Source organism: Eurosta solidaginis, chromosome 1 (assembly GCF_040869045.1).
Source record: "Eurosta solidaginis isolate ZX-2024a chromosome 1, ASM4086904v1, whole genome shotgun sequence".
NCBI lineage: Eukaryota > Metazoa > Arthropoda > Insecta > Diptera > Tephritidae > Eurosta > Eurosta solidaginis.
Window position 1 is genome coordinate 364,193,056 of NC_090319.1, and position 13,998 is coordinate 364,207,053.

Below are 13,998 nucleotides of genomic sequence, written 5' to 3' on the forward strand. Positions count from 1 at the left end.
CCATAGATTATAAAACAGATTCATAAAGGTAATGCTATTGTTAATGTAAAAATTAGGTGTCTAGTTCTTGTAAAAATATATGGGAATAATCCTATAAAATTATTTAGTAAAATTATTGAAAATAATGAAATAATGATAAAAGTAGATCCTGAATAACTTTTTGGTCCTAATAAAGTTTTGAATTCTTTATGTAAAGATATTAAGATTAAATTTCATATAATATTTCATCGAGAAGGAATTAATCAATAAGTTGATGGAATAATTAATAATCCAATAAATGAACTTATTCAATTTAATGATAAGTTAAAAATTCTTGATGAAGGATCAAATACAGAAAATAAATTAGTTATCATTTTCAGTTGAATGAATTAATTATTTTATTTTTTAAATAATTAGATTTAGATGTTTGATTAATTAATGAATAATAATTAATAATTCTAAATATAATAAATGTTATTGAAAATATAAAAAATAATATTAATCATCTAATAGGGGCTATTTGTGGAATTAAAAAATATTAACTAAAATATTAATAATTTTAGTTTGACATACTAATGTTATAAATTTAACTAATTTTTTGTTGTGAAATAATTTTATTATAAAATTCATTAGAAGTAATTGCTAATTTACTATTAAATGGTTTAAGAGACCAATACTTGCTTTCAGTCATCTAATGATGAATTATTATTAATTCATTTAATAAAATTTTTTATAGGAATTCTTTCAATTACAATAGGCATAAAACTATGATTAGTTCCACAAATTTCAGAACATTGTCCAAAAAATAATCCAGGTCGGTTAATTATAAAATTAGTTTGGTTTAATCGTCCTGGTGTTCTATCAATTTTTACACCAAGAGCAGGAATAGTTCATGAATGAATAACATCTGCTGCTGAAACTAAAATTCGAATTTGTGAATTTATAGGTAAAACTACTCGATTATCTACATCTAATAATCGAAAATTATTATTATTATTATTAATCATTTCGTTTGTTGGGATTATATAAGAATCAAATTCAATATTTAAAAAATCTGAATATTCATATTTTCAATACCATTGATGACCAATAGTTTTTAATGTTATTGATGGTTCATTAATTTCATCTAATAAATATAATAATCGAAGTGATGGGAAAGCAATAAATAATAATATAATTGTTGGGAGAATCGTTCAAATTATTTCAATAGTTTGCCCATGTAATAAATTTCGATTTGTGTATTTATTAAAGAATAATATAAATATTAAATAACTGACTAATATTGTAATTATAATTAAAATTATTAATGTATGATCATGAAAAAAAGTTAATTGTTCTATTAAAGGTGATGCACTATCTTGAAGTCTAAAAGTGGCTCATGTTGTCATTTAATTTCTAATAAAAGTAAAATCTTTATATATGAAGCTTAAATCCATTGCACTAATCTGCCATATTAGAAATTAGTTAGTTAATAAAGGTAATTCAGAGTATCTATGTTCTGATGGGGGAGTATTTTGAGATCATTCAATTGAAGATCTAAATTGTATAGAATATAAAACTATTCGGTTAGAAATTATACTTTCTCAAATAATAAATAAAAATAATAAGATTCTTATTAATGAAATAGATGAACCAATAGTGGAAGTGATATTTCATGTAGTATAAGCATCTGGATAATCTGAATATCGTCGTGGTATTCCTGCTAAACCTAAAAAATGTTGAGGGAAGAATGTTAAATTTACACCTAAAAATATAATTAAAAATTGAGTTTTTAATCAAATAGGATTTAAAGTTAATCCTGTAAATAAAGGGTACCAATGGATGAATCCAGCTATAATAGCAAAAACTGCTCCTATAGATAAAACATAATGGAAATGTGCAACTACGTAATAAGTGTCATGTAGAATAATGTCAATTGATGAATTAGCTAGTACTACTCCTGTTAATCCTCCTACGGTAAATAAGAATACAAATCCTAAAGATCAAAGTATTGTCGGAGAATATGTTAATTGAGTTCCATGTAATGTTGCTAATCAACTAAAAATTTTGATACCTGTAGGGACAGCAATAATCATAGTTGGTGAAGTGAAATAAGCTCGTGTGTCTACATCTATCCCTACTGTAAATATATGATGAGCTCATACAATAAATCCTAATAATCCAATTGCTATTATAGCATAAATTATTCCTAAAGAACCAAAAGTTCCTTTTTTTCTTGATTCTTGTCTAATAATATGAGAAATTATTCCAAATCCAGGTAAAATTAAAATATAAACTTCTGGATGACCAAAAAATCAAAATAAATGTTGATATAAAATAGGATCCCCACCACCTGCTGGGTCAAAAAATGATGTATTTAAATTTCGGTCTGTTAATAATATAGTAATAGCTCCTGCTAGAACTGGTAAGGATAATAAAAGTAAAAGAGCAGTTAATATTACTGCTCATACAAATAAAGGTATTCGATCAAATGTAATACCTGTTGATCGCATATTAATAATAGTAGTAATAAAATTTACTGCTCCTAAAATAGAAGAGATTCCGGCTAAATGTAAAGAAAAAATAGCTAAGTCAACAGATGCTCCTCTATGTGCAATAGTAGATGAAAGAGGGGGGTAAATTGTTCAACCTGTTCCAGTTCCAGTTTCTACTATACTGCTGATGAGTAATAATGTAAGGGATGGGGGCAATAATCAAAAACTTATATTGTTTATTCGAGGGAATGCTATATCAGGAGCTCCTAGTATAAGGGGTACTAGTCAATTTCCAAATCCTCCAATTATAATTGGTATAACTATAAAGAAAATTATTACAAAAGCATGAGATGTAATAATTATATTATAAATTTGATCATTTCCAATTAAGTTACCTGGATGACCTAATTCAGCTCGAATAATAATTCTTAATGAAGTTCCGATTATTCCTGCTCAAGCTCCAAAAATAAAATATAATGTTCCAATATCTTTATGATTTGTTGAAAATAACCATTGTCGCGACTAAGTGCGATTTATTTATGGTATATTCAATGGTATAATTAAATGGCTGAATTTTAGGCGGTAGATTGTAAATCTATTTATAAGAATATTTCTTTTTAATTAAAGTTAGCTTTATAGTCAATAATGACATTAGATTGCAAATCTAAAGGAGTAATTAGATTACTAAGGCTTAAAAGGTTCTACTAATATTTATAGCTTTGAAGGCTATTAGTTTTTTTAACTTAAAACCTTCAAATATTAGTAGAATAGTGGATGGACAATAGAAATTGTAATTAAACTAAATGTTGAAATAAAAGAAATTATTAATATTCATTTAATAAAAAAATTATTTGATTTTATTGAAAATATTCAATTATTCTCATAATAGTTTAATGTGAATGTAGAAAAACACAATCGTAAATAAAAAAATAATGGCAGTTGAACCCATATTAGATTGACTGCCTTGTGGCAAAAACAAGCCAATTTTTTTATCCCCTCATCAGATATTGTATCAGCGATAGTCATTAATTTGAGCAGAGAGGACGTATGACTATCATAAAAAGCATTGAAGGCTACTCTTACACCTTAGTAATTGAAATCTAATCCAGAAACAACCCTGTCACATTTTTATAAACTCCACATAGAAATAAAACAAATAAAAGGTGCGTTCTTCCAATTCGTATCGTTCTCATTCTTAATTTTCCTCACAAATTGGCAGGTGTATTTTGTATACCTTTTCAAAGCATTTTCTGGTGTGGAACTCGAACTCACTCTCTTGCGATGTATTGACAAAAAAAATCGACCAAAGCCTCGTTGTTGTTGAGTTACAACTTTATGCCCAATTATAATACTTTATCAATTATTTATATATATAATGTCTTGTTCCAAACTTATAATTTTTGTTAACAGGATGTACTTTACCAGTAACAAATAGTTTCGATCTTTTTGGGAAGGACTTCTATGGCTTTTCACGGCAATAACCGCCACCGAAGAGTTTTTACCCCAGCATGATAAGGGGTTTGCAATATACCCGCGGAAGGTATGCCTGTCGTAAGAGGCAACGAAAATACTCAAATCTCAATCAATCGGGAAGCGTCTTTGTTGCTGCGAGAACAACAACAAAAACACCGAAAAATTATTCTTCTATTCGGAATATCGGTTTGTAATGGAATTCTTATTGGTTTCAAATCGGCATATTAAAGACTGGTTACAGTCTCTAACTTGCAGCTGTGTTATTGAATTTCATAAAAAACCTATAAGTCATTGATAACATATATGTAACAAGCCGACAGCAAATTTGTATCACTCTGATAAAAAAAAAACCCTCCAATAAGTCGATTTGGTAAAAAAGTCGATAACTTTTCTATAAATTTTTTTAACAACTAATTGATAACTTTTTGATAACAAATCGATAATTTTTTGATACTAAAATCGATAAATTTTGAATAACATATCAACCACTTTTCGATAAATAATTAAAATATTTTCTATAGTAAAACGAACATTTTTTGTTATTAAGTCGATAACAAACCGTTAACTTTATTAGTCGTGGATACAAACTATCTTATTTACTTTGCGAGCCATTGATTTTCGCTAGCGAGGCCAAATCTACAACTGTGCGTAGGTCCAGAAAGGGTCATACAAAAATATGCTTTGGTGAAAATTGATTCGATGGAGTTTGCCTAGAACCCGACACGAATCCAAAATAATGCATTCTAGATAATCTGTTTTCGCGAGTTCATTTCATATTTGATGCGATTTCTAAACGGCATATTTTCGCCTTGAATTCGAGTCGTAACCGTAACCCTTCTCCTTTTTGAGTTTTTGAAAAGTACCACCATAATTACATACGCATGTCACACAATATGTGATCACGTAAATTTGAATGTATCTTTCACACGCATACTTTTTACTATGTAATAACTTTACATTTACATTCTACAGTCCAACAAGCAGCCTTGCTACTGCGGGTGATTTATTTCGGCAGGATATCAAACATGCCATAAAAAATGTAAATGAAGCGAAAATTTACGCAGAAGCATTAAATTACAAATACAAGTTGGAGCACAATAAAGGGACAAAAGTAAAAACGAGCTACTGAAGGCCCACGACAATAAAAGACACATAGCAGACGACTGTAAACACGAAAAGTAATTCTTTTCTTTTCACTCCCGTTTCTACTTAAATATAAAGCATAATGGACACAAATTAAATTGACGTTGCGTCGGTAGTGGGTGGATGGTTTAAGGATAATAAAATCAAGGAAGGAAAACAAACCAAATTGGTCAAATAGACGATGGCCAATGTTTGGCGACAATGAGTGCCAAAATAGTGACAAATGACTGAATTGCGAAATGAGTGGGCATATGGTGACTTAGAGGTTGCGCCGAAGGCTAATTTTCATTTGGGTTTGGTAGCAATTTTGGTAGTGGTGTGCGGATGTCATAATGTTTTATTGTTTGATGGGTGGTATTGATAAGAATTTAAGGTAGATGGTGAACATGTGTTGTCTATAAAAAGCGACAAAGTATGGCTTCCTCTTTGACTTGGCGTCATATGTGAATGAAATAATAAATAACAATTTATAAAAATTAAATTAAAGAGTGCTTGAAGATATGGAATATAATTATACCCTTTTCTTATTTGATCCGAAGACTTCATAACCATGACATTTTCTTTTGACATTATTAACCCTCATTTTCATATAGAGTACCAATGGGTCTGGCTGGACGCAACAGAAAATTTAACATCATCTTATAGGAGCTTCAGTTAATTTTTGTATAACATCCTGAAAACTTAAATATGGTGTTCGTTAAATCAAAATCAAATCAAAATTTTTAAGTTAAAGTTAATTTATTTTAATGCATTTAAAACATATATAACGCGATTGTACCCAGCACACTTTGTTATTTTCGAAAATTGGCTTGCCAACATTCAAAAACTGAACCTCTCTATTCCTTTTAACTCTCTTTACCGTTCTCTTCTACTAGAGGTTCCATTGTCTACTTATTCTTGTCCAGCCCCTATTCCATTGATCTCCCTCCCATTCCCACTCTCACTCCATTTCCACCACCCCTCCCACACCTAATGGCCCACTCCCATCCGCGTTCCCAATACCATTCCTTCTTCTTCTCCTACTCCCTAGTCCCATTCTCTTTCCTAATCCCATACTTACTCCTACTGCCACTACTATCCCCGTTCCCAATATCACGCCCTCAGCTATTTCCACTCATATTCGCGCTCCTTATCCACTCCCATTCCCATTCCAAATACCACTCGCACTTGCGCTCTCATTCCCAATATCATTCCTCCTTCTACTCCCACCCCTACTCCCGTTCCTAATCCCATAATCACTCTACCCCCATTACCATCGCCGTTCCCACTACCACTTCTCCAGCTCCTTCCACTCACAGTCGCGCTCCTTATCCACTCCCATTCCCACCCCCAATACCACTCGCACTCCCGCTCCCATTCCCAATCCATGCTCCCATTTCTGGTCCCACACCCACTGCCATTCCTGTTCCTACTACTATGTCCATTCTCATTTCACCCTACTCCCACTACCGCACCCGTGCCCGCTTCCTCTCGCACCCCCGATCCCACTCCACACTCCGCACTCCCGCAATCACACCCATTCCCATTCACGCTTCCTCTCTCATCTCAATCCCACTCCCACCCCTACTGGACCTCCCTCTCACCCCTCAATTTCCTCATGTTCGCCATCTCTATACCATATATTGAATAGCTATTTTAAATAATTGCGAAGATAAGGCTAAGTCAAACTTTTCCTATTAAAAGGCGAGGTACCACCCACTTTTCTTACTTTTCTTCTACACCATCCTTAAACCATAACGAACGGAACAAAGAAAATTTATAGAAATCGGTCAAGTCATGTCTGAGTTTTAGTGAGACTAATGCACAACAACCGTGGTGTGATGGTAGCGTGCTCCGCCCGTATGCCCTGGGTTCACACCTCGGGCAAAGCAACATCAAAACTTTAGAAATAAGGTTTTTCAATTAGAAGAAAATTTTTCTAAGCGGGGTCGCCCCTCGGCAGTGTTTGGCAAGCGCTCCGGGTGTATTTCTGCCATGAAAAGCTCTCAGTGAAAACTCATCTGCCTTGCAGATGCCGTTCGGAGTCGGCATAAAACATGTAGGTCCCATCCGGCCGATTTGTAGGGAAAATCAATAGGAGCACGACGCAAATTGGAAGAGAAGGTCGGCCTTAGATCTCTTCGGAGGCTATCGCGCCTTACATTTATTTATTTTAATGCACAGCAAATCATTCCTATATATAGATTCTGAGGCGATGCGAAGTTTTCCGGGTCAACTAGCTGATATTTTTATTATATTTAATGACCTTTCAAGCCTTCCGTGAACTTTCAAAAATAACTCAAAACTAAATTGACGAAATCGGTCCAAGGATGTCAAAAAGAGGCCATCTCCTGTATTACAAATAGTGAATAAGGTAGTAGGGCAGTTTAGGAGCCCCACCCTAAAGTTGGGCCAAGATTTTCGAGTGAGGTATCAAAAGACGCGTATTAATCTCGAGAATAATAATCCGAAGAAAAATTGTATCTCCGTCCGGAGATATTTGCAGTTGAAGTTGGCGATTTTCATGTGGTTGTTGTTGTGTTTGTACCCACAAAAAAAATTGTCCATCACCGTGGCGGTAGCCACGGTTATACCACACACCCGGACTTGGCAAGGCGTAGCCCAGGGTTATTTTTTATAAGCGCGGCCGAAGGCCGCCAACGCAGAAAGGTGTTCTGCGCAAAAATACAATGGATCCCACCCCCGGTTTCGGAAGAACCCCCGGGTCTTTTTTCGGTTTTTCGTTAATATCTTTTGAACGGGTAAAAAAAGTTAACTTCCGCTTTCGGATTCTTGATCTAGACGTGAATACGCGTCTTTCGATACCTCACTCAACAAAAAAGGCCCAATTTTAGGGTGGGGCCCTAAACTGCACAATTACCGTGAATAAAAATTCAAAAACGGTCTGGCTGGACCCATCAGTCCAAATGAGGGTTAAAGTCTCATAAGCACCCAGAGTGTCTGTATTTACCAACAACGAAAATCTCGATTCGCGAGCCCGAAAATATGTTCACTAATATTTCACACAACTTTTTTAACAGCCATTTCCTATTGTTCTGGCGTTGTATTTTATTATTTTAGTGTTTTATTAAATAAGCGTATGAAATTTTTATGACATCTATAATCTTCTTTTATCTCAAATACATTACTCAAACAAAAATTTATTAACTCGTTATACTTAAAATATTAGAAAGACTTTATGGCTAGTGCTTTAATGTTGCGTTTTATGGCGTAGTTATGGGTGGAGCGGTTATTGGGAGTGTAGCTTCAAAGTAATAGATAAAATATAAAAGATGGTAGATTCTACATATGTGTCGAAATACTTTATTTCATCTCTGACCGAGTAAGTGATAAAAATTATTTGTTGCTAAATCAGAGAACACCCACACATCGAATGCCATTAACACCACGCGTGGGCGTACATATTGTGGTCAAGAATCGAAGAAAACTAAATAAATAAATAAAAAATATCAGCGCAACCAGATACCAAATCAATTAATAGAAAATACCATAATCAGAAAAAAGGCATTAGTAGCAGTACTCGCGCAGTTAACTTAAGCTGATCAATGGGTTGAAGGTAAACCACAACAGATGAAGGTAACTGGTTAAAGTGGCCGGTACGAGAGGAGCTCTTTTAGTGTTACCAGAAGTTTGCTCAAAGACCAAACTGAAAAACCCATATGAAATCATATTGTAAAATAACTCCGCCCTCTTGGCAAATACTAGAAGCTTTCTAGGACCTATGCTCTTCATTTCTGCTAGATCTGATACCTGCGCTACTCCCTAATGCTGGAGTCTCAGCTTGGCGAGCGCAAAATACGACCAAAAAACGTGCTCGATCGCTTACTACTCCAGCACGTACTTCCTACATCCGTTATCACTGATAAAACCTAATAAAAAAGCATACGATTTCTGAAGGCAGTGTCCAGTCAGAATACCAATCATGAACCAAGAGTCCCCTCTTGCTAATGATCACAACAAATTTGTTACTCTAAGATTGTAAGACCTGCTCATGATGTCCCAGGTGACTTTACAAGAACAAATAATTTCGGAACTTTTGAAACGAGAATTGTGATAAGAAATCAATAGTATGTCCATATCAAATTGTTAACACCTCGTTAACAAATCGATAACGTTTCGATAGCGTATCGTTTGTCATTCGACAACTTTCCGAAAACAAATCCATAATTTATTGGTAGCATTCGATTAACCATAAATAATAAATCAATAACATGACCCACAATTTTTCGATAACCTACAAAGCCATAACTCGTCTTTATCTCCTCCATAGCATACTGTAACGATATTCGGAAATTCCGCTTATTTGCAACCTTCTGCTTACGTTCGTATCGCTAAACTGTTGAACAAAACAATCAAATATTCTGTATTACAAAACGGTCTTTATTAGACTACTTTGAGAGTACTTCGCAATTGAACTTCTTTTCGCAACCAGTAGCGTGCTTAAATAAAACTGCTTACTGACTACTCAGCTTTCGCTGCTTTTATACTCTCTGTTGCCTCGTCCACCCATTTCTCCTAAGATTTAGTAACTTCGCGAATTTCATGCTTGGTCACCAACTCTATACATGTATAGTTGTAGTTTGTATCCATATGCATGTGTATATGTGGGTACTACTTCGGCTGATGATGACATGCGTTTGTGAGTATCTCTCTGCTGCCTTGCATGTATGTGAATAAATGATGATTGATTTGATGTACACAAGAGTGGCAGCTTACTTTATTGTTGTTGTGCTTGTATTTACTTAGTATCAGATTAGTGATGTGAATCAATTATTGATGCTAATGTTCGTCACAATACCTATAATATCCCTCGTCTATAAGATAACTTTTTGGTAAGAAGACGATAACAAATTGGTGATACTCCGATAGCAAATTGATAACATTTTGCTAACAAATTGATAAATATTTATAAACTATCGATAACTCTTCCACAATAGAAGAACTTTTTGATAATAAATGGATAAGATTTTATAAGCTATCCATAACTTTTCGATTAGCACTCAGTAATAAATCGATAAACTTACGATAACTAACCGTAATTCGTGGACGAACTTGGTAACTCATATATAACCACTGCTATCGATAGCAAATTTATAACACATCGCTAACAAAGCGATAACTTATCTATATCTCGTCAATAATTTACCTATAACAAACCGATCACGCGTCGATAAGGAATGAGGTACAAACCGATAACTCACCGATAACAAACCGCTGACATTCCGATGATGACACGCCGTCCGGTTTCGGTTTTGGCTTCGGTGCTGATTTTTAGTCTTAACATTTCTCACCCATTCTGTTCTTTTTTTCGTATCCAACTATGAGTGGATTCTGCTGTTGTGGGCTGGAGGTGCCTACCGGGAACGTTTTCATCTCGAGCGAACCAGCCTATGCAGAATGTCCTAACCACTTTTATGGCACTTTACACTAATGCGCAAATATGGTATGAGTAAAATATACTACCAAAAGGTAAACATATACCTGCGCAATCCTGCTGCAATCCCAATTTCTCCGTATCTACTAGTAGTACGAACTCTGTCATCCCAACGTCACTGTTGTTCACTCCTCTATTCCAAAGTATATCACCTGTTGTTATAAAATCCTTCTCGATCCCTTCCTTTATATTGGCCCGCCACAATTATTTACATACTCTCACGGACCTTTGCTCAGCTTTTGCCAACCATCGATCCTCACATCGCAGGAGTAATATGCGCGCTCACCAACAGCGTTCATCGCATACTGATAAGCCTTATGGCTGCCTTATTCTTTTACTAATCACTTTATTGGTATGAAACCCCGTTGTCCTTAGACCGACACTATTTAGGTTTTTGATTAAAACACATAAACATCGTGTTTTTTGATTTGGGTTTTGTAGGACCTTTATATGACCCTGTATTATATAAGTATTACCTCGACTAAACTCACTTCTTAAATGGCGCCCGAGTAGAGCCAATCACCCTAGATGCTCCCATTATCATAGCACCAAGAAGTATTTTAAAGTGCCTTCACAAAGGATAATGACAATTATCTATAGTGGCAGTTTAGTCTGGTATGAAAAAAAGTATATTGTTTAACAAGTATACCATGTTTAAATCCTCTACAACTTTGTCATAACAACACTGAAAGCTATCATCCTCTTACCTGCACTCAATTGTCGCCTCTCACTTATTGACAGAAGTTTTTAAGAGTGCGAACATTACATAGCTAATAATTTTATTGAATTTTAATAACATCTTTGGAAAACTTGGCACGCTGTCGAAATATGCAAAAGTTTTCGTTGCACTTTACAAGGAGGTGATGAAATATTTTGTGTTGTTGTTATTTAAGGACACGACTTGCTGCGTAAGCAGCTGAACCTTGCGACAATATAAATAACTTAATTTTGGGTCTTCTTATTATTCGTGTAGCGATTAAGATACACCCCAAAGAGTAAAGGGTGTACTATCGATGTTAATGGTTCTTTGTTGGATATTGATCAGTTATGTTACAAAACGCAACATCATTAAGGTACTACCTGGACCATCTCGGAAACAATTTTATATGACCACGATGACCTTTCTTGGTCATCTCAACTACTCCATCAGTGAGGAACTTTGAGTCGCGCTCCAGAACCTCATCTACTAATGATACGTGAACATTCACTTTTGTACGTCTTACGTAGAGATTGACAATTGGTCTAGGGAAACTATAAATAGCGCTGCCAGCCTTTTGACGACGTTGCGCTACACAATGCATTTAATCTCAAAAAAGGTTCATTTAGAAACCCACAGGGAATTCAAGTTTTCCCTCAGCTGCTTTCTCGAGCATAGTGGAGTAGAGCCTTTAGTATATTACCAGCGGCAGCAGTGTTCGCTGTTGGCATATCCTTTAATTTTCCGAAGAAGTTTTTCGACCTGTCTAGTCGCATCTACATAACCTTCATATTTCCTACGGGTGCGATTTGTACTCCTCTTAAGAGGCGTCACTTGTAAACTGCCTCATCAGTTCAGGATAGCATGCGTACTTTACCTTCAAAGAGATGGCGAATCGCGCCGATCTAGGATACTGTCTACTGTCGAAAATGGTATGCTCTGTTTGTATATCCTTCTTTGGGGATTCAAGGTGCTATGCAGCATAACCTTTTCAAGGGTCAGTCTAACCTACCCGTCACTAGTCCTGTTTATTTAACAGGCGGGGCTTCAGAAACCCAAGTTCCTCATGGAAAGAAGGGGTTGGATGGCCTAGAATGTTCAAATCGTTCATGAGGCTATCTTGCTGGTATCTTATTGGGGATATATTCCGGAACGTATCGAACTGTGTCCTTCAGTTTGGTTTTGCGATTCTTTTTTTATCCGAAAACAGCCAGGTAGCATGGAGCATCTCTCGCACCGGAGATATCAATTTCTCTTTTCCATTATACATAGTGGAGGGTAATTTGTAGATTTTAGGGCATTTTCTTATTATCTTTTATTGTGCTACTATTGAAGTGTAAAAAGGCTTCTTTTGGTTGTAACTTAAGTTTTGTGTAAGTTTAGCTTAGAATTTAGCTATTATATTTAATTTTAAAATCTATAATTGTCGGGTCAAAAACTGGCCTGAGCTATCACTGTAGTCCCTGGACCCGTTTGTGATATCCTGCCTCCTCTTTATATTTTTGTATGGACACCTTATGTCTATGTGAGACCTTTTTTGACCAGCCAGTTCAACCTCTCCTATGCTTTTGCTTCTAACAAATGATATATCTTAGCTCGAGTAATGGTCTTTTAACAGACTTCAATTAAGCTTCCGACAAGGATCAGAAGAATATTTTAGTACGGATTCAAATACGATCAAAATGGATCCTAGAAAGAGTCTGAAAGGATATACAGTTTAAGAAAAATAGCTTGTGATATTTTTTCCAATAAGACTTCAAAAAGTTTTGAAAATTCATTCATAAATATTTACCAGATTAGGTCACTAGATTAAACAAACCACCGACATGATCGTCCTTCATTTGTAAGTCTATATACGGAAATACTTATACTTGACTGGTGGTTTTTTGATACTGACCTATTTATTTTATTTCGTGGTTGATACTCACAAGTGAATACAAATACACTGATATAAGCATTACATAAACGAGACCAACATGTTCCAACAGCATCTGAAAAGCTGCCGTCTTTAGTAGTAAACCCATATCGTCCTAACATATGGTGTAGTTATGAATAATCTGAAAAGACTGGATTTAGTTAAAATCTTGGTATATTATGTTCGATTCCATCGGATGTTCAGCCTTGTAATATTATTCTCTTATTAAGTGATGGCTCAAGTTTGCATTATAATTGAGCTTTGAAATACTTTAAATCATACTATAGTAAATAGTTGTTGTTAATATAAATTTGTATGTATTTATGTATATTTACGGTTTGTCATAACTTCTAACAATATTTTCTTTTCTTTTTTTTTTCACAAACTAGGGCGAGGATAGCGTTGAGTACTTTCTGGGCTTGACACCAAGTGGCATTGTGGTGCTAAGAAATAAGACGACAGTGGCTCATTATTATTGGCCGCGTATTGCCAAAGTTTACTATAAAGGACGGTACTTCATGCTGCGTATAAGCGATAAAAATGTAAATAAGTGAGCGTTAAGACGTTTTTTTGAAATAAAAATTCATTACTAACACACACATATACAACGACATATACAATTACACAAAGTGATGCATAAAATCATAGCGTAAACGCATACAATCACACTAACACATAGCAAAAATTTAAAGTCATTGTAGGAGTACTTATAAAGTCAATTTCTTTACGCGAGTTCTTGGTGTACTTGGTACTTTTGCTTTTCGTTATACGCAAACAAAACAAATGCATATATACACCGGCGTGTTAAAAAACAGCAGCACAAATTTGAATATTTCATTTTCGTTGATTTTAAGGAAAATTTAAGTAAATTATATAACGAAGC

The 13,998-nt window shown here is 34.7% G+C and overlaps 1 pseudogene; it reads left to right on the forward strand.

The window, feature by feature from the left end:
- Positions 1-13,998, forward strand: part of LOC137238169 (band 4.1-like protein 4) — a 325,053-nt pseudogene that overhangs the window by 306,793 nt on the left and 4,262 nt on the right.